The sequence below is a fragment of the Lithobates pipiens genome, unplaced genomic scaffold (genome assembly GCF_037356315.1).
Source record: "Lithobates pipiens isolate NorthernLeopardFrog02 unplaced genomic scaffold, aLitPip1_a1.2 Scaffold_19, whole genome shotgun sequence".
Lineage (NCBI taxonomy): Eukaryota > Metazoa > Chordata > Amphibia > Anura > Ranidae > Lithobates > Lithobates pipiens.
In genome coordinates this window covers 520,871,698-520,890,298 of record NW_027507764.1, presented here as the reverse complement: position 1 = coordinate 520,890,298, position 18,601 = coordinate 520,871,698, and the positions used below count along the sequence as shown (strand labels likewise).

The window sequence follows — 18,601 nt, the reverse complement described above, 5'->3', positions numbered from 1 at the left end:
CATCCTTTTTTCTGGACCCACAGTCTGCAGAAGAAGAATCTTTGCACACTTTGGATGTGGTAAGGGCAATCAGTATCTATCTTCAGGCAACTGCACAGATAAGGAAAACTGATTGCTTATTTATTTTGCCGGAAGGCCCTAGGAAGGGTCAGGTGGCATCAAAATCCACTCTCTCATGGTGGATTAGACAGATTATTTCTCAGGCCTATAGTGTTAAAGGGAAGATCCCTCCTTTTCAAGTGAAAGCGCACTCAACTAGGGCTGTAAGTGCTTCTTGGGCAGTGCATCACCAGGCCTCCCTGGCTCAGATCTGTAAGGCTGCAACTTGGTCATCAGTCCACATATTCACCAGATTCTATCAGGTGGATGTCAGAGGGCAAGAGGATATCGCCTTTGGGCGCAGTGTACTGCAGGCTGCAGTTTAGGTCCTCCGGTCCTTGGCGGTCTATATATTATGATCTGTGTCTCCCTCCCCTCAATCTGAGCATTGCTTTGGGACATCCCACTATGTAATGAAGCTCCTGTGTCCCCTGATGTATGATCAAGAAAATAGGATTTTTATACACAGCTTACCTGTAAAATCCTTTTCTTGAGAGTACATCACGGGACACAGGGCTCCCACCCCTCTTGGGTTTTACGTGGTTTCCTATTGCTTTGCTACAAAACTGAGGTGCCTCCCATATGGGAGGGGTTATATAGGGGAGGAATTCTCCTTAATTGGGGGTTAACCAGTGTCCAATCACCAGAGGTGCCTATATAACCCACTATGTAATGAAGCTCCTGTGTCCCGTGATGTACTCTCAAGAAAAGGATTTTACAGGTAAGCTGTATATAAAAATTCTATTTTTTATGTTGTTGGCGTTGACCTGTTTTTTTTCACTTGTTTCCCAAGATGACCATCTTGGCGTTTGTCAAGAGGGTGAGAGTGCCCAAAGAAAGTGCCTACGGCCAAATCACCCTGAAAGTGCCCGATCTTGTCTGATCTCGGAGGTTAAGCATTGTCGGGCCTGATTAGTAACTGGATGGGAGACAGACTGGGAATACCAGGTGCCGTAGGCTTCTTTTTATGCTGTTGGCGTTGACATGTTTTTTTTTTCCGCTTGTTTCCCAAGGTGACCATCTTGGCATTTGTCAAGAGGGCTGAGAGAGCCAGAAGAAATCTCCTACGGCCACATCACCCTGAAAGCGCCCGATCTCATCTGATCTCGGAGGCTAAGCAGGGTCCGGTCTGGATAGTACCTAATTACAGGTGCCGTAGGAATCTTTTTATATTGTTGGCTTTGACCTGTTTTTTTTTCGCTTGTTTCCCAGGGTGACCATTTTAGCATCTCTCAAGAGTTTTGAGTATGTCCCGAAGCGTTCGCCTAAGGCCACATCACCCTGAAAGCGCCCGATCTCAGAGGCTAAGCAGGGTCAGGGTCAGGGTCAGATAGGAGACCGCCAGGGTCTATGTTGTTGGCGTTGACCTGTTTTTTTTTCACTTTTTTCCCAAGATGACCATCTTGGCATTTGTCAAGAGGGTTGAGAGTGTCTGAATAGAACACCTATGGCCACATCACCCTGAAAGCGCACAATCTCATCTGATCTCAGAGGCCTAGCAGTGTACGGCCTGGTTAATACCTGTATGGGAGACCATCTGTGAATACCAGGTGCCGTAGGCTTCTTTTTATGTTGTTGGTGTTGACCTGTTTATTTTCGCTTGTTTCCCAAGGTGACCATCTTGGCTTTTAAAAAGAGGGTCGAGAGTGCCTAAAGAGATCACCTACGGCCCCATCACCCTGAAAACACCCGATCTTGTCTGATCTCGGAGGCTAAGCCGTGTTGGGCCTGGTTAATACCAGGATAGGAGAACGTCTGGGAATAACAGGTGCCGTAGGCTTCTTTTTATGTTATTGACCTTGACCTGTTTTTTTTTTTTCACTTGTTTCCCAAGGTGACCATCTTGGCATTTGTCAAGAGGGTTGAGAGTGCCCGAAGAGATCACCTACGGCCCCATCACCCTGAAAGCGTCCAATCTCGTCTGATCTCGGAGGCTAAACAGTGTCAGGCCTGGTTAGCCATAGGCTTCTTTTTATGTTGTTGGCTTTGACCTGTTTTTTTCGCTTGTTTCTGAAGGCGACCATCTTGGTGTTTGTCAAGAGGGTTGGGCGTGTCTTGAAGAGAATGCTTACGGCCACATCACCCTGAAAGCACCCGATCTCGTCTGATTTCAGAGGCTAAGCAGTGTCAGGCCTGGTTAGTACCTGGATGGGAGACTGCCTGGGAAGACCAGGTGCCATAGAAGGATCTGGCCTGGTTAGTGTCTTGATTGGGAGATCGCCTGGGAATACCGGATGCCGTAGACTTCTTTTTATGTTGTTGGCTTTGACCTGTTTTTTTTAGCTTTTTTCCCAAGGTGAGCATCTTGGCCTTTGTCAAGAGGCTTCAGAGTGCCCAAAGAGAGTGCCTACGGCCAAATCACCCTGAGAGAGCCCAATCTCATCTGATCTTGGAGGCTAAGCAGCGATGGGCCTGGTTAGTACCTGGACGGGAGACAGCCTGGGAATACCAGGTGCCGTAGGCTTCTCATTATGTTGTCGGCGTTGACCTGTGTTTTTTCCCTTTTTTCCCAAGGTGACCATCTTGCCATTTGTCAAGAGGGTTGAGAGTGCACAAAGAAATTGCCTACGGCCACAACACCCTTAAAGCACCCAATCTCGTCTGGTCTCAGAGGCTAAGCAGGGTTGGGCCTGGTTTGTACCTGGATGGGAGACCGCCTGGGTTTTCCAGATGCCGCAGGCTTCTTTTTATGTTGTTGGTGTTGACCTGTTTTTTTTCGCTTGTTTCCCAAAGTGATCATCTTGGCATTTGTCAAGAGGGTAGAGAGTGCTTAAAGAGATCGCTTACAGCAGCATCACCCTGAAAGCACCTTATCTCTTCTGATCTCGGAGGCTAAGAAGGGTTGGGCCTAGTTAGTACTTGAATGGGAGACGGCCTTGGAATACCAGGTGCCGTATTCTTCTTTTCATGTTGTTGGCGTTGACCTGTTTTTTTTTGCTTGTTTCCCAGGGTGACTATCTTGGCATTTTTCAAGAGGGATGAGAGTGCCCAAAGAGATTGCCTATGGGCACATCACCCTGAAAGCACCCAATCTCCTCTGATCTCAGAGGCTAGAAAGGGTCGTGCCTTGTTAATACCTGGATGGGAGACCGCCTGGGAATACTAGGTGCTGTAGGCTTCTTTTTATGTTGTTGGCGTTGACTTGATTTTTTGTTTGCTTCCGAAGGTGACCATCTTGGCGTTTGTCAAGAGGGTTGAGCGTGCCTGAAAAAAATCTACTATGGCTGCATCACCCTGAAGGAGCCCAATCTCATTTGATCTCAGAGGCTAAGCAGGGTTGGGACCTGGTTAGTACCTGGATGGGAGACCGCCTGGGATTTCTCAATGCCATAGGCTTTTTTTTTAAGTTGTTGCTTGATTCCCAAGGTGACCATCTTGGCGTTTGTCAAGAGGGTTGAAAGTGCCTGAAGGGATTGCCTACGGGCACATCACCCTGAAAGCACCCGATCTCATTTGATGTTGGAGGCTAAGAAGAGTCAGGCCTTGTTAGTACGCGGATGGGAGACCGCCTGGGAATACCAGGTGTCGTAAGCTTCTTTTTATGTTGTTGGCGTTGACCTGTTTTTTTTAGCTTGTTTCCCAAGGTCACCATCTTGGTGTTTGTCAAGAGGGTTGAGGGTGCCTGAAGAGATTGCCTATGGCCACATCACTCTGAAAGCACCCAATCTTGTCTGATCTTGGAGGCTAAGAATAGTCAGGCCTGGTTAGTACCTGGATGGGAGACCACCTGGGAATACCAGTTATTGTAGGCTTCTTTTTATGTTGTTGGCGTTGATTCGTTTGTTTTTTTCCGCTTGTTTCCCAAGGTGACCATCTTGGCATTTGTCAAGAGGGTTGAGAGGTGCCCAAAGAGATCGCTTACAGCAGCATCACCCTGAAAAAGCCCTAGCTCTTCTTATCTCTGAGGCTAAGAAGGGTTGGGCCTAGTTAGTACCTGGATGGGAGATGGCGTTGGAATACTAGGTGCCGTATTCTTCTTTTTATGTTGTTGACATTGACCTGTCTTTTTTCGCTTGTATCTCAAGGTGACTATCTTGGCATTTGTCAAGAGGGTTGAGAGTGCCCAAAGAGATTGCATATGGGCACATAACCCTGAAAGCGCCCGATCTCCTCTGATCTCAGAGGCTAAACAGGGTTGGGCCTTGCTAGTACCTGGATTGGAGACAACCTGGGAATACTAGGTGCTGTAGGCTTCTTTTTATGTTGTTGGCGTTGACTTGTTTTTGTTTTGTTTGTTTACCAAGGTGACCATCTTGGTGTTTGTCAAGAGGGTTGAGAGTGCCTGAAGAGCTTGCCTATGGCCACATAACCCTGAAAGCACCAGATCTCGTCTGATCTCAGAGACTAAACAGGGTCGGGCCTTGTTAATACCTGGATGAGAGACCACCTGGGAATACTAGGTGCTGTAGACTTCTTTTTATGTTGTTGGTGTTGACTTGTTTTTTTTTTGTTTTTTTCAGAGTTGAGAGTGCCTGAAGTTATTGGCTACGGCCACATCCCCCTGAATCTGTTCCATCTCGTCTGATCTTGGAGGCTAAGCAGGGTCGGGCCTGGTTAATGCCTGGATGGGAGACCGCCTGGGAATACCAAGTGTCGCAGGCTTCTTTTTTTTTTTCAAATATAATTTTTTCTCCAAACAGGGGAAGACGGTCCCCCGAGTACATAATGCAACAGAGAAATACAGAGCAAAAAGCAGCTGAACAATACTTGATACAGGTATATTCGCAACTGTGAGTCTGCCTTCCATCAATCATAATGATTCAAGGCACGGATAAAGTACTGTACCAAGATCCAGGGTCACACAAACCCCAGGTCCCTCCGGCATAATCCATCCAGAGGGGGGGTGGGGCCGTCATTCCCAATTTTCCACTTTTTCCAAAAGAGAGAGTGGGTGGAGGGGGTGAGAGATAGGGGAGGAAGGCAGAAAAGAGAAGGGGTGAAAGATCAGGAGGAGAAGAGGGGACGAGACACAATGGCAGCCACTGTCCAAGGGGCCAGTCAAGGAAAGCTCAGAGCATTAAGGTGATAGCAGGCGACATCCTTCCAGCGAGAATATAAAGGTATTTCAGATGTCCCAGGTTTGTTTAAAAAATTCTTGTTTACCTTGTGATGTGAGGATCAAGTCCTCCATTTTTTTTAATGTCCTCTATTTTCCTAAGCCAGTGAGTAATGAAAGGGGGGGAACATTTTTTCCAATAGAGAGGGATGCAGGATTTCGCCGCATTTATCACATGCCGTAAAATTTATTTTTTTGTACTTCTTAATGGGAATCTGTCAATGGTGCAAGAGAAAGAATGCAGCCTCTTCCGGGATGGAGAAGTCTGTGAATTTTTGTGTTATGCATCGGATCTCTGTCCAGAAGTCCACCAAGCTGGGGCAGGACCAAAAAATGTGGATCAACGTGCCCTCTTCTTCTCCACACCTCCAGCATATGTTCGAGGAAGAGGGGAATTATTTATGCAGCTTTGATGGTGTCAAATACCACCTGGTGAGAAGTTTAAAATTTGTCTCCTGTATCTTCGTGCACAGCGAGGTTTTGAGAGCCAAAGTGATAATGCGTTGTCTCTGTGCTGGGGAAAACGAGCAATTAAGGTCCTTTTCCCAGGTTGACAGGCAGGTGAAGTGTGGGTGATCTGTTTGAGAGAGAATGTGGACCAAAGGGCCTTTGCTCCTGCATAGAGCCTCAAACTCCGTCTGAGGGCGTGCGAAAGTTTGAGTATTGGGGATGGAATGGAAAAAATGATGTTGTTGCGCCGCTCTCCAAAAAGGCATTTGGAAAAGCTCTGTCGGATCTGTTAGGGTTGAGAAAGAAGGTCATTTTCCATCAATGACGAATTTAGACGCATGGTCTAGGTTGGAATTTCTAAGTGGGTCCCCGGTTCCAAGTTCGGATGGCCACGTATAGGGAATAGGGGGGAAGTCAAAGACGTGAGTGTGTTTTGGGTAGCGATCAGGTGACTGACTTTCAATGAAGCCCCTATAGTGGGATGTGACGTCAATTCTGTGGGTAAATCCTTATAGCACCACATGGTGCTTCTTAGCGGAATTTGGGAGTGAGATTGTCCTAGTAGCACCCAGAGCTTAGAAAGTTTGTTTCCATTCCAGTCCAATACACGCCCCAGATGGGAGGCCAGGTAGTAGCATCGCAAGTCAGGGAGAACCAACCCTCCCTGTTGTTTAGACAATGTCAGCTGTGACCACTTAAGTCTGGGATTTTTGTGGGCCCAGATAAATTGAGTGAGCAGGGATTGAGCTTGCTTAAAAAACGGGACTGGAATCTGGATCGGGAGAGCTTGGAAAAGATAGGTAAATTTAGGGAGTATGTTCATTTTAATGAGATTGCATCTCCTGAACCAGGAATGGAGGCCAGAATGCCACCCGTGAAGCAAACTGCGGATCTTAGTGACAAGGGGTGGGGGGAAGTTCAACATAAACGTACGCGCGTTGTCCTGTGGAATGTAAGTACCTAAGTACTTAAGGGCTGTATGGGTCCATTTAAATCGAAAATTGGACTACAAGTCTAGTAACGTTTGCGGGCGGACTTCGACCCCCATGGCCTCTGATTTCAAGAAGTATCCCGTATATCTGGAATTCCCGAAGGAGATTTGGCAAGGAAACTCTGGGATTCGTCAACGAGAACAGCATGTCATCTACGTAGGCAGATGTCAATAGTACCGATTTGGAGTCGCGTTATGTCTGAGTTTTGTCGAATTGTGGAGAGAAAGGGTTCCAATGACAGTGCGAATAACTGGGGCGACAGGGGGCAACCCTGTCTGGTCCCATTCCCGATGTCAAGGGGAGATGAGAGCACCCCATTCGCTTTGAGTTGAGCTGAAGGGCGTGAGTATATCTTACTTATCCATGCCAACATCCGTTCACTCAGACCTATATGGCGAAGGACCGAGAACATGAATGTCCATTTGACCCGATCAAAAGCCTTCTCGGCATCAGTACTCACGAAAAGACAAGGGGTCCCAGATGACTTTGCTTTATGGACCAGGGTAAGCACCTTAATGGTGTTGTCCCTATCTTCCCTGGTGGGAATAAAACCTAACTGGTCAATATGTATAAGGGACTGCAAGTGCTGTGCCAATCACGTGGCAAGGATTTTAGAGAATCGTTTTAGGACCGAATTTAGGAGGGAAATTGGTCTGTAGCTCCCACAAAGGCCCGGGTCTTTGCCCTCCTTAGGTATCAACGAGATGTGGGCTCTAAGGGTATGCTCAGGAAAATCCCCATTCAAGCTCAGAGTATTCAATAAATTCACCAAGCGCGGGCCGAGAATAGGGAGGAAGGTCTTATAGTATTGTGCGGTATATCCGTCAGGGCCCGGAGCCTTACCCACCTTCGGAGGTCCCACGGCCATCTGGACTTCTTCCAGTGTGATCGGGTTGGTAGACCAGAACCGGTTACATATCTGTCTATATTGTCCTGTCCGGACCCTGAATCGGGCAGGTTGTAGAGATCAGAGTAGCATTTTTCAAAGACTTTGGCTATTTGGGTTGGGGTAGAGCCCCTCTGGCCATTCTCATCTATCAACTGTTGTATGTAAGAGGCAGATTTCAACTCCTTTACTGACCTGGCAAAGATTTTTCCGCATTTGTCCCCTGATTCCTACATCAGTTTACGACAAAACTGGAGTACTGCTTTCGCTTTATAATGGAGTAGGTCAGTAATCTGGGTACGGAGTGTCCCCAATTCAATCTCTAAGGTCCGTGAGGGGGCATGTTTATGTTTCGCTTCCACAGAGGCAAGTTCACAAAACAGATTAGCAATTTGTTCCTTCCGTGTTCGTTTGATGCGTGCCCCGTGCCTGATAAGTACCCTGCGGAGTACTGACTTGTGAGCCTCCCAAATTATCCCCGGGTCGCAGTCCTGCGTTTAGTTTTCTTGGAAATAAAGGTCCAATTCCCTGGTCACATCTGCTAAAACTTCCGGTATCTGGAGGAGGCTCTCATTAAGGTGCCAGAATAGAGTCCTAGGTGAGGGGTTCCTAGAGAGGGTGTAGGTAAGGGCTACAGGAGCGTGGTCAGACCAAGTAATATGGCCGATGGAGGAAGAGCTCACCAAGTGCAGTTGGTCATGTGGAATCAAGAAGAAGTCTATCCTCAAGTATGATTTGTGAGGGGAAGAGCAAAAAGAGTAGTCCCTTTCCCCGGAGTGTTGCAGACACCAGATATCAACTAATTGGTCATTCAGTAAGCACTTAGTAATCCGCTTTCTAGAGTAAATGAGGAGCGAGGAGCAAGAGGCAGAAGTGTCAACCGATGGTGAAAGGGGACATTAAAGTCCCCACCTAATATCAACTGGCCCTCCCGAAAGTCACATCATCTGTGCAGGGTAGTTCTGAGGAATGTGTCTTGGTGATCATTGGGAGCGTACACAGTGGCAAATGTAAAAAGGAGCTCTCCAATGTGGCCCCTAAGAAAAAGATATCGGCCCCCAGGGTCCACCAGAGAATCCTGGAGAACCGAGGGGAGCCTGCTAGAGATCAGAATGGAGATTCCCTTGGTCTTAGAGGAGGGGTTAGTAGAGTGGTAGACCTTAGCGAAGGATCTTGACCGTAGAAAGGGGGGGCTAGTATTTTTAAAATGTGTTTCTTGTATAAAGGCCACATCAGTACAGGAAGTCTTCAGTTCTCACAGGAGGATCCACCGTTTTTCAGAGGAGTTCAGTCCCTTAACGTTTAGAGAGGTGACCTTGACTGAGTCTGCCATCGCTCCTCGGGGAGGGGAAGGGGGACGTCCGAGAAAAGCAAAGAAAGTTGAACCAAGGTAGGTATTGGGTAGGTAATGTATGGAGGGAACTAAGGGGGAAAAAGGAAGGGCAAATGGAAGGAAAGGTAAGGGGAAAAAGAGGCCGGGCACCTCAACCCCAGGGGGAGAGGGAAATTAAGGGTTGTCCGCACTCAACAGTACAGGAATTGTATACTAAAACAGCACAATTATGCTATAGCGTTTACCAGATGTACACTGGGTTTAAAGCGCCGTCCTACTTGGGTTGGTGGGTAGACAGGTCGGAGAGGGAGCCCCCGGATCCCAGTCCCCCCAGTCCCTGCAGTGGTAAATGTCACGTCTGATACCGGTATGCAAATAAAAGACAATCAGTAACATCATAGAACCAAAAAACAATAGTATAATTAAAACAGAGGTAGAGCATAGAACTGTCAGCACTGAGGGGTCTCCTCAGCTCGCCCTAAATGTAGGCATGCACGAGGGAGCCCGTCACAACAGAAAAGGCATCACAGAATGGGATCCACCACCCCCCGTCCCATACCCCAAAAGTACATGCAGCCCCCGAACAAATGTATTTCTCTCTTTGGCAGATTGTCCTCTTCTTACCCCCTCTCCTCCATCCACGCCCCGGGGGAAAAGGGGGAGGGAAGGGGAGAAAAGAGGGGGGTAAGGGGGGAAAGGGGGAGTGAAAGGGGGGAATGAAGGGGGGAGGGAAGGGAAGGAGGTAAGGGAGGGAAGGGGGGAGGGAAGGAGGGGCAGCAAAGGAGAGGGGACAAACATGCGGAAAGGTCAAGTCCTTTAGCGTGCTCACACCAGCAACCACCCGGACCCCATAAGTTTCAACTCCTCCCCTCCATGGTCACCACATGAAGATGAAAGAGGAGCAGCCCTGGTCGGTGCATGGAGAATCCGGCAGGCAAGGGGCTGGGGCCACCATCCCTCCATCCAACGGGAGACTTCACCCGAGCAGCAGTTCTGGGGCCCGCCAATTAGTGTCTCTCCTGCATCACCATCGGGGGCTGTGTAGAGCATCCAGAGGGAGGCTGGGACCGCCAAAACAGTAAGGGGTAAATCCTCCAGGGGGGTCCAGAGTCAAACTGGAGGGAAGCAGTGTCTCGCACCAATAGGCTCAATAAATAAGTCATCCAGGGTGTCCTCGAAAGCTGCAGAAGGCAATGTCGGCAAAGAGTAGGTGGGGGCCAGAGGGGGGGACGAGGGGCGCAACCAGGGAGAGGGGACACATATGCGGGAATGTCAAGCCCTTCCAGTACAGCGCACTAGGTATCACTCAGACCCCCCAAAGTGCAACTCCCCCCTCTAAGGTCAAGACTCCAGAAGGGAAGATGAGCCGCCCTGGTCTGTACATGAAAGAACCTGCTGCCAAGGGGTTGGGGCCATCATCCCTTCCTCCAATGGGAGATGCCACCTGTCAAGTGGTGCCCCTCCGACAATGTGGTCGGGGTATATGTGGAGCATCCAGGGGGAGGCAGGGACCACCCAAACAGTGAGGGGTAACGCCTCCAATGGGGACTGGTGTCAGACAGGAGGATAGCGGTGTCTTGTACAAGTTGGTTAATTAGACAAGTCATCCAGTATGTTCCTGTGAGCAGCGGAAGGAAAGGTCGGTAAGGATTATGAATGGGTGGGGGCCAGGGAGTGCATAAAACTGCCACCAGATGACCGGGGCAGAGAGGGCAAGGGGATGAAAGTCAGATCTGGTAGGTGGGGGGGGGGTGAGGAGTCTCACTCATATTACTCACGTTGGCCATCCCTTGAAGCTGAGCTCTCTGCATACCCAGGATGTTCTTCTGTATAATCTAGCCTATCTGTATACATTAGCCTGTCTTTTGTACACATTAGCCTCTCTGTATCAACTAGCCGGTCTTCTGTATACACTAGTCCGTCCCTAGCTTGTCTTTTATACACATAGTCTCTCGGTATACCCCGCCTTTCTGTATACATCTTTATACCCTAGCCTCTATGTATAATCTTGCCTCTCATTATACCCCAGCCTGTATTCTGTTTACCCAATTTTGTCTTTTATATAAACTAGCCTGTCTACTGTATAACTTAGCTTCTCATTATACCCCGGCCTCACTGTCAGCTTGTCTCTGTACACTAGCCTCTCTGTTTTCCCTAGTCTCTCTGTTTAAAATAGCCTCTCTGTATACACTAGTCTGTCCGTATACTTTAGCAAGTCTGCACACACTAGCCTCTTTGTGTAAAACAGCCTCTCCCTCAGTATAACCTCGCCTCCATCTCTGCATATCCAGTACGTTCTTCTGTATAATCTAGCCTGTCTTTTGTACACATTAGCCTCTCTGTATAAACTAGCTGGTCTTCTGTATACACTATTCCGTCTGTATACACTAGCAAGTCTGTGTAACCCGGTCTCTCTCTCCCTAGAAAACACCGACCCTGACAGAGGAGGAGGGTTTAATAGTCCCTCAGACTCCTCCCACAAATACGGGCTGGCCTGCGGCCAGCCTTCCCACTTGTAATCGGAGTCTTCAAGTGGGAAATGCGATATTACTTAACCACTTCCCACCCGGCCAATGCACATATACGGCCGGGTGGGAGCCGTCTACTTCTGATAGGACGTTCAGGAATGTCAATCAGGGCTCTGTGATTGGCCCTCCTGATCACATGACGGCCGTGTCCAATCACGGCCGTCATGTGATGTAAACAAACAGCCAGTTGCTAGGCAATCGGCTCCTCCTCTCCTCACACAGAAGTCATCGCTGAGGAGAGGAGAGTAGATTGCTGCAGCCGGCTGATGATCAGTGAGTATGAGCTGTTTTTTACAGCTTTTTACTCACTGATCTTCAGTCTAGTGTAAACACACAACACACCACACAGTGTAAACACAGTCCCCACATATGTCCCCATAACACTCATGTCCCCAAAACATACATGTCCCCAAAAAATAAAAACACATGTCCCTAATAATAAAAACATGTCCCCCACATATGTCCCACTAAAATCACTTGTCCCAATGATTATGTGCACACATATGTACGTGATCACCTGCACACATATGTACATGATCATTTGCGTACATATGTCCGTGATCACACAAACCAATTATTATACACTTAACGGATTTTTTTTTACCAAAAACATGTAGCAGAATACATTTTGGCTTAAATTTATGACAAAATTTGATTTTATTGGATTTCTTTTAAAATAGAAAAAAGAAAATATTGTTTTTTTTCCAAATTTCCGCTTTTTTGCGCTTATATCGCAAAAAATAAAAAACGGAGTCGTGAATAAATACCACCAAAATAAATCTCTATTTGTGCGAACAAAATGATAAAAATTTCATTTGGGTACAGTGTAGCATGACCGCGCAATTGTCACTGAAAGCGCTAGAGCGATGAAAGCTGAAAATTGGGCTGGGAAGGAAGGGGGCGAAAGTGCCCTGTATTGTAGTGGTTAAGAACCAAGGCCTGAGGTGTGCCATGGCCTGGATGGTCAGTATGCTTGAAAAGAGGGCAAAAAGACACAAGTATAGGTGGAAAAGGAAAGGTAAAGATCCCATCCATAAAATGACATATGCCCAAACGCCAACTGTAAGTTACCGCTGTGAGAGTAGAACCCACCGACTCTTGACCTGAAGATGAGAAGGAACCCCTTAAGAGCCTGCAAGCTACGCAAACCCAAATGAATGTCCCGTGAAGGATAGGATGAGCCTGATGCCCAAGGTAACCCAGACATGAGAATGAACTTCTTGTGAATGAGAGGATACGTGGGGAAAAGGGAGCAAGGGCTGACCCGAAGAACCCTACAAGAAGATGGCTGAGCAGACTGAAAAAACCCAACACAAGACTGCCTGGGGTATACAGTGAGGCTATTATAATTGGAATGAGGCTGGGGTAATAAGATTGGCTTGGGTATACGGCGAGGTAGACCCTAGAAAAGAAACAGAAATCAGAAAAGTCAAACAAGGTAATACAGATAGGCTAATGTTATTCCCCTGAGCCTGGTGTATACAGAAGAATGGCTAGTGTATACAGAGAGGCTAGTGTGTACAGATGACAAGCTATTGTTTACAGATAGGCTTGTGTATACAGAAGAGAGTCTGGGGAATTCAGTGAGGCTAGTGTATGCAGAGAGGCTGGGACACCGAGACTATTGTAAAAAGAAGGCAGGCTAGTGTATATAGGTTACGGGCACGTGTATACAGAAGACAGAGAGGCTAGTCTATATAGAGGGACTGGTGTACACAGAAAGATTAATGTATACAGAAAGGCTAGCGTGTACAGAAGACATGACTTTATTTTTTGCTAATGCAACTACATCTAAATCATGTAAAGAGTTACAGTGCTTTTTTCATATTTGGTGCTGTTAAAAGGTCAGTAGTGTGTTGTCAGTGGTGATATCAATGTGACAGTTAATGTAGAGAACTACATATATAAAAAATAGAGCAAAAGAGTGCTAAGTTTATTTTGTTAAGTCATTGACTGATAGACGTTAAGTAATTGGCCGTTATTGGTTTGGCAGTACATGGTTTATTTTGATGTAAGATAATTTTATTCTCTACCTATAGCCGAGTTTTAGACGACTTTATTATTAGCATTAGTCGCATTAATCATATTTATTATGCAGAGTGTAAGTATTGTAGTGAGACGATATTGCTTTTGAAAGATTTGTATTATTATACATAGCATTGTTAGTAGACCAATAGGACAATTTACATGGCTTAATATTGCAGAGCGTAATTTAACAGGAAAGAAATCCAAAGCGTTAGTTGCAGTAGCTTCATAAAACTGAGAAATCGTTGCATTACTCTAAATGTAAAAGTTGTTCCGGTAGCACTGAGAAGACTGATATTAGATGAGTGATCTACCCATTCCGTTTACTATTGCAGAGAGATACCGGTTAAATGTTAATATCTTAATATTTATTGCTGCGTGTAAGGTAGAAATAAGATGGTTTTGTGTGAGTTGGTTTACCAGGATATAGAGATCGTAATCTGGTTATTCTAATAATAAATATAGCAAAATAACACAGATTAATATTGAGACAGTATATACAAGTCGAGTTTAAGTGGAAATACAGGAAATGACAGCAACGACGTGTGTAGGTTTTTATCACTCGGGTTCATTACGTGTCTTTAATAATGTAGTAAATATACCCCAAATATAGCATAAAGATAAGAAAGGAAAATAACTGGCAGAGGATGACATGGCAAAAAGACAAACTGCATTAGAAATGTGAATGTGAATTAGAGATGAAATGTCAATCCCCATTGGTAACCATTAATAAAGTTAACACGGCTACGTACAGCAAAGTTTGAGCTAAGCAGCTAAATATTCCTTTATATTGCAGAGCTTAAGTATTGCAGTTGAAAAGAGATCGGAAGCGTTTTTTGCAGTAGCTTCAAAATGACTGAGAAATCATTTCATTACTCTAAATGAAAAAGTTATCCCGGTAGCACTGAGTGGACTGATATTAGATGAGTTATCGTTGTAATACAAATTCAGTTTCCTATAGCAGAGAGATACCAGCTAAATGTAAGAAGAGCAATTGAACTGTTCACATCGGTAGCATTGCATTACTCTTAATATGTGAAGCGTGTAAAGAAGCAAAAGATGGTTTTGTATTATCCTAAAAGTAGCAGTATACGTAATAAAGGTGGATTTAGACATAGCAAACCCTATAATCTAATTTAGCAAAATTAGAAAGGATAATATTGAGACAGTATAAACAGGTCGAGTTTAAGTGGAAATACACAAAATATCTAGCTTACCTTTACATTGTTCAATAGAGCCTTGCAAAGTAATACCAAGTTAGAATATCGGACTAGCAATTAGATGAGATGATTGCTGTAATCATAAAATATCAGCAACTTGTCTTTAAGGATGAGAAAGTATAATAACCGGAAAAGTATGAAATTTTAAAGAGACAAATTGCATTAGAGATGTGAGATAGACATGAAATGTCAATCCCCATTGGTTACTTACATGAAACCATTAATACAGTTAACGCGGCTACATACAGCAAAGTGTGAGCTAAGCAGCTAAAGGGTATACATTATTTAAGAGTAAATTAACGTAGCTTGTAAATTCCAACGTGTAAATCGTGCCATTAATTTTGTTACGCACGAAGGCGGCTTACACAGACTTTTCTCCGTTTCCACTGGTTATCCGCATAATGTATCAGTAACCCTGAAAATTAATAGTGATAGACAGTTTACAATAGGATGTATGCTTGATGTGAATGTAAAATAGTTGCATTATGTGTTATTAATGTAATCAAACTTTATTGCTATCCTTTGCTACTGCAACCACTTTCTCGCATTTTGCTGCTTTTAAAAAATGTGTTGCCAATGTTATGTGTTACAAATGGTTATCAGTGTGACAGTTGAAGTAATATACAAAATAGAGTCAGAAAGAGAATCCTATTGCATAGAGGTAGAGAGATGGTTGCATTATTCTTAATGTGCCGGCTTTAAAAGGTTTTAAAAAGATGGTTTTGTGTGAATTTTGCTTTAACGTAAAATTAGCTGTAGACATTATATCTATGGTTACGTTTACAATGATTTAGAGATAGTAATCTCTATAATATAATAATAATAAGTATATTGAGGCAGTAAATATAAATACAGATAAAGTGAATACACAAAAGGGATCAAGAGATTGTTGCAAAGTAATATCCTCATTAAGGCCGATTGTCGGAATAGCAACATAACACGAAATATGAGCACGGCTAAAATACAGAAAAACAGTACATTATTTAGGAGTACAGTAGAATATAGTATAAATTATTTAAGATTAAATTGACTTAGCCTGAAAAAATCTAAGTTTAAATCGTTGAGTAAATCGTTGAGTAAATCGTAAATTTATCAGCTAAGTTAACTCTGAGATTATGATTAATTTGACAATTCCATATCGCGTTCATTTCCACTGGTATAATCATAATGTAATATCAGTAATTGCTATCAGTAAATGTTAAAATTTTAGACAGTTTACATTAGGATGTGGAATTGATATGGATTTAAAAGCGGAACATTAATTTTCTGAAGCATATGGCAGAAAGACGGCTTACACTGCTTTTCTCACATTTTTCTGCGGTAAAAAGAAATGTTTTGTCACTGTGTTTTAACTGTGCAATGATCCTAGTGCAGAGAGATACTCAGTTAATGTCAGAGATACTCGGTTAATGTCAGAAAAGCAATAAAACTTTTTACATCGTTAGCGAGCGATAGTTACATTACTCATAATATGTGCAGCATGTCTGGTAGCAAATGGATGGTTTTGTGAACATTTTGCATTACCGTACAATTAGCGGTAGACCTCGCCGACTGTATACACCAGACTCTCTGAATACACTAAACCCTCTGTATACCACATCCTGTCTTCTGTATACACTAGACTGTAAAAATTAGCTAGAATACACCAGCCTGTCTTCTGTACCCACTAGACACTCTGTATACACTACCCAGTCTTCTGTATACACTGTCAGCTTTGATGTATACCCAAGCCTGTCTTCTGTATATGCACTGTCCTTTCTGTATACACTCGACTCTCTCTATACACGAATCTCTCTATATACACTAACATCTTTGTATATACTAGCCTCTCTTTAAACTAGCCTCTCTGTGTACCCCAGCCTCACTGTTTACTCTAGCATCTCTGTATACTCAAGCCTATCTGCATGCACGAGTCTGTATTCTGTATTCACTAGCCTTTCTTCTGTATGCTGTAGTCTTCTTTATATACCAGCTTCTCTGTACACCCTTGCATCTCTGTAAACACTGTGTAAACTAGCCAGTCTTATTTATACACTCGCCGACTGTATACACTAGACTCTCTGAATACCTAGCCTATGTTCTGAATACACTAGCCCGTCTTCGGTCTTCTGTATGCCCTCTCTGTATAAACTAGCATCTTTCTATACCCCAAACTGTCCTCTGTAAACACTTGTCTCTCTTTATAGCCTGTTTAGCCTTTCTTCTGTACACACTAGCTTCTCTGTATACACTAACCAGGCTTCTATATAAAATAGCTTCACTGTATGCACTAGCCTCTCTGTATAATCTAGCCTCTCTTTATACCCTAGATAGTGTTCTGCATACACTAGCCTCTCCGTAGAAGCCAGCCTTTATTCTGTATTCACTAGCCTTTCTTCTGTATGCTGTAGTCTTCTATATATACTAGCTTCTCTGTACACCCTTGCATCTCTATACACCAGACTCTCTGAATACACTAAACCCTCTGTATACCACAGCCTGTCTTCTGTATACACTAGACTTTAAAAACTAGCTAGAATACACCAGCCTGTCTTCTGTATCCACTAGATTCTCTGTATACACTACCCAGGCTTCTGTATACACTGTCAGCTTGGATGTATACCCAAACCTGTCTTCTGTATACACTAGTCTCTCTATATGCACTGTCCTATCTGTATACACTCGACTCTCTCTATACACTAACATCTTTGTATATACTAGCCTCTCTTTAAACTAGCCTTTCTGTGTACCCCAGCCTCACTGTTTACTCTAGCATCTCTGTATACTCAAGCCTATCTGCATACACGAGTCTGTATTCTGTATACACTAGCCTCTCTTTAAACTAGTCTCTGTATACCCCAGAATAACTGTATACTCTAGCCTCTCAGTATACACTAGCATTTCTGTACACATCACCCTATCTGTATTCACTAGCCTCTCTGTATACCCCAGCCTGCCTCTCTCTATACACTAGCTTTTCTTCTGAATATAATAGTCTCAGTCTCTCTCTATAACCAAGCCTGTTTTCTCTATACATTAGCATGTGTCCTGTATACACTAGCCTGTCTTCTTTATTCTCTAGCCTACCTTCTGTATACCTTAGCCTCTCTGTATAAACTAGCCTTCCTTCTATATACACTGCCATTTATGAGGTAAACAAAGAGTCTAGTGTACATAAACGACAGGCTAGTGTATAAAGAGAGGATAGGGTATACAGAAGAAAGCCTAGTGTATACAGAACACAGGCTAGTACCCTGAGCCTGGGTGAGAGAGGATGAGGAGCATTAGGAGGGCTTGGTCTTTCACATCCGACCAAGCCATGATGTGGCTCAACACGTCCAGCTGCCGAAAATAAGGACAAGCGTGGGAGGCACACAACACCCACTGTAACAGTGCTAGGTTCCTGCATTACAGAAACAGAACACCAGCAATAAGGGGTATCTTCAGGTGTATACTGTGCAGGAGGCACACAACACCCACTCTAACTTCTGCACTGCCGATGCCTGTATTGCAAAAATTGAACACCAGTAATAAAGGGTAGCTTCAGGTGTGTACTGTGCAGGAGGCACATAACACCCACTGTAACAGTGCTAGGTTCCCAAGCAGTAAAGACACTGTCCCTGCCTATCGTCCTCTTTCCCTGACCGCCGCAACACACTATACAAGGCCGCTGCGCTGGCTGCCTTATATAGTGTGGGGTGTGTACTAAACCCCCTTGAGCTATAATTGGCCACAGGAATACTGCCTGTGGTCAATTGTGGCTCTCCTCTCAGAGGATGTCACATCTGTTCTTATTATATAGAACTTATTATGCTCCTCGTAAACTTTTTCAATTTGGCCGAACGGCCGGACGCAAGTTGCCCCCGGTGCGGGAACATGGGGGGAGACATGATGCACATGTTTTGGAGATGCCCGAAGTTGATCTGCTACTGGACGGAGGTGACAGGAACCATTGATCAGGTGTTTGGATCCTCCACCAGGATGGAGGCGAAGTATTGTCTCCTGGGATTAGTTGAAGGAGTTGGAAACCCGG

The 18,601-nt window shown here is 44.8% G+C and overlaps 7 pseudogenes; all 7 read left to right on the top strand.

Annotated features, from left to right (window-relative positions):
• The first annotated feature begins 940 nt into the window (after positions 1 to 940).
• Positions 941 to 1,059, top strand: LOC143998596 (5S ribosomal RNA; annotated as a pseudogene).
• A 701-nt stretch (positions 1,060 to 1,760) lies between these two features.
• On the top strand, positions 1,761 to 1,879 carry LOC143999286 (5S ribosomal RNA; annotated as a pseudogene).
• Positions 1,880 to 2,165: 286 nt separating this feature from the next.
• On the top strand, positions 2,166 to 2,284 carry LOC143999044 (5S ribosomal RNA; annotated as a pseudogene).
• Positions 2,285 to 2,444: 160 nt separating this feature from the next.
• LOC144000022 (5S ribosomal RNA) lies at positions 2,445 to 2,563 on the top strand (annotated as a pseudogene).
• Positions 2,564 to 3,732: 1,169 nt separating this feature from the next.
• Positions 3,733 to 3,851, top strand: LOC143998863 (5S ribosomal RNA; annotated as a pseudogene).
• A 322-nt stretch (positions 3,852 to 4,173) lies between these two features.
• LOC143998993 (5S ribosomal RNA) lies at positions 4,174 to 4,292 on the top strand (annotated as a pseudogene).
• A 100-nt stretch (positions 4,293 to 4,392) lies between these two features.
• On the top strand, positions 4,393 to 4,511 carry LOC143999341 (5S ribosomal RNA; annotated as a pseudogene).
• The last annotated feature ends 14,090 nt before the right edge of the window (positions 4,512 to 18,601 follow it).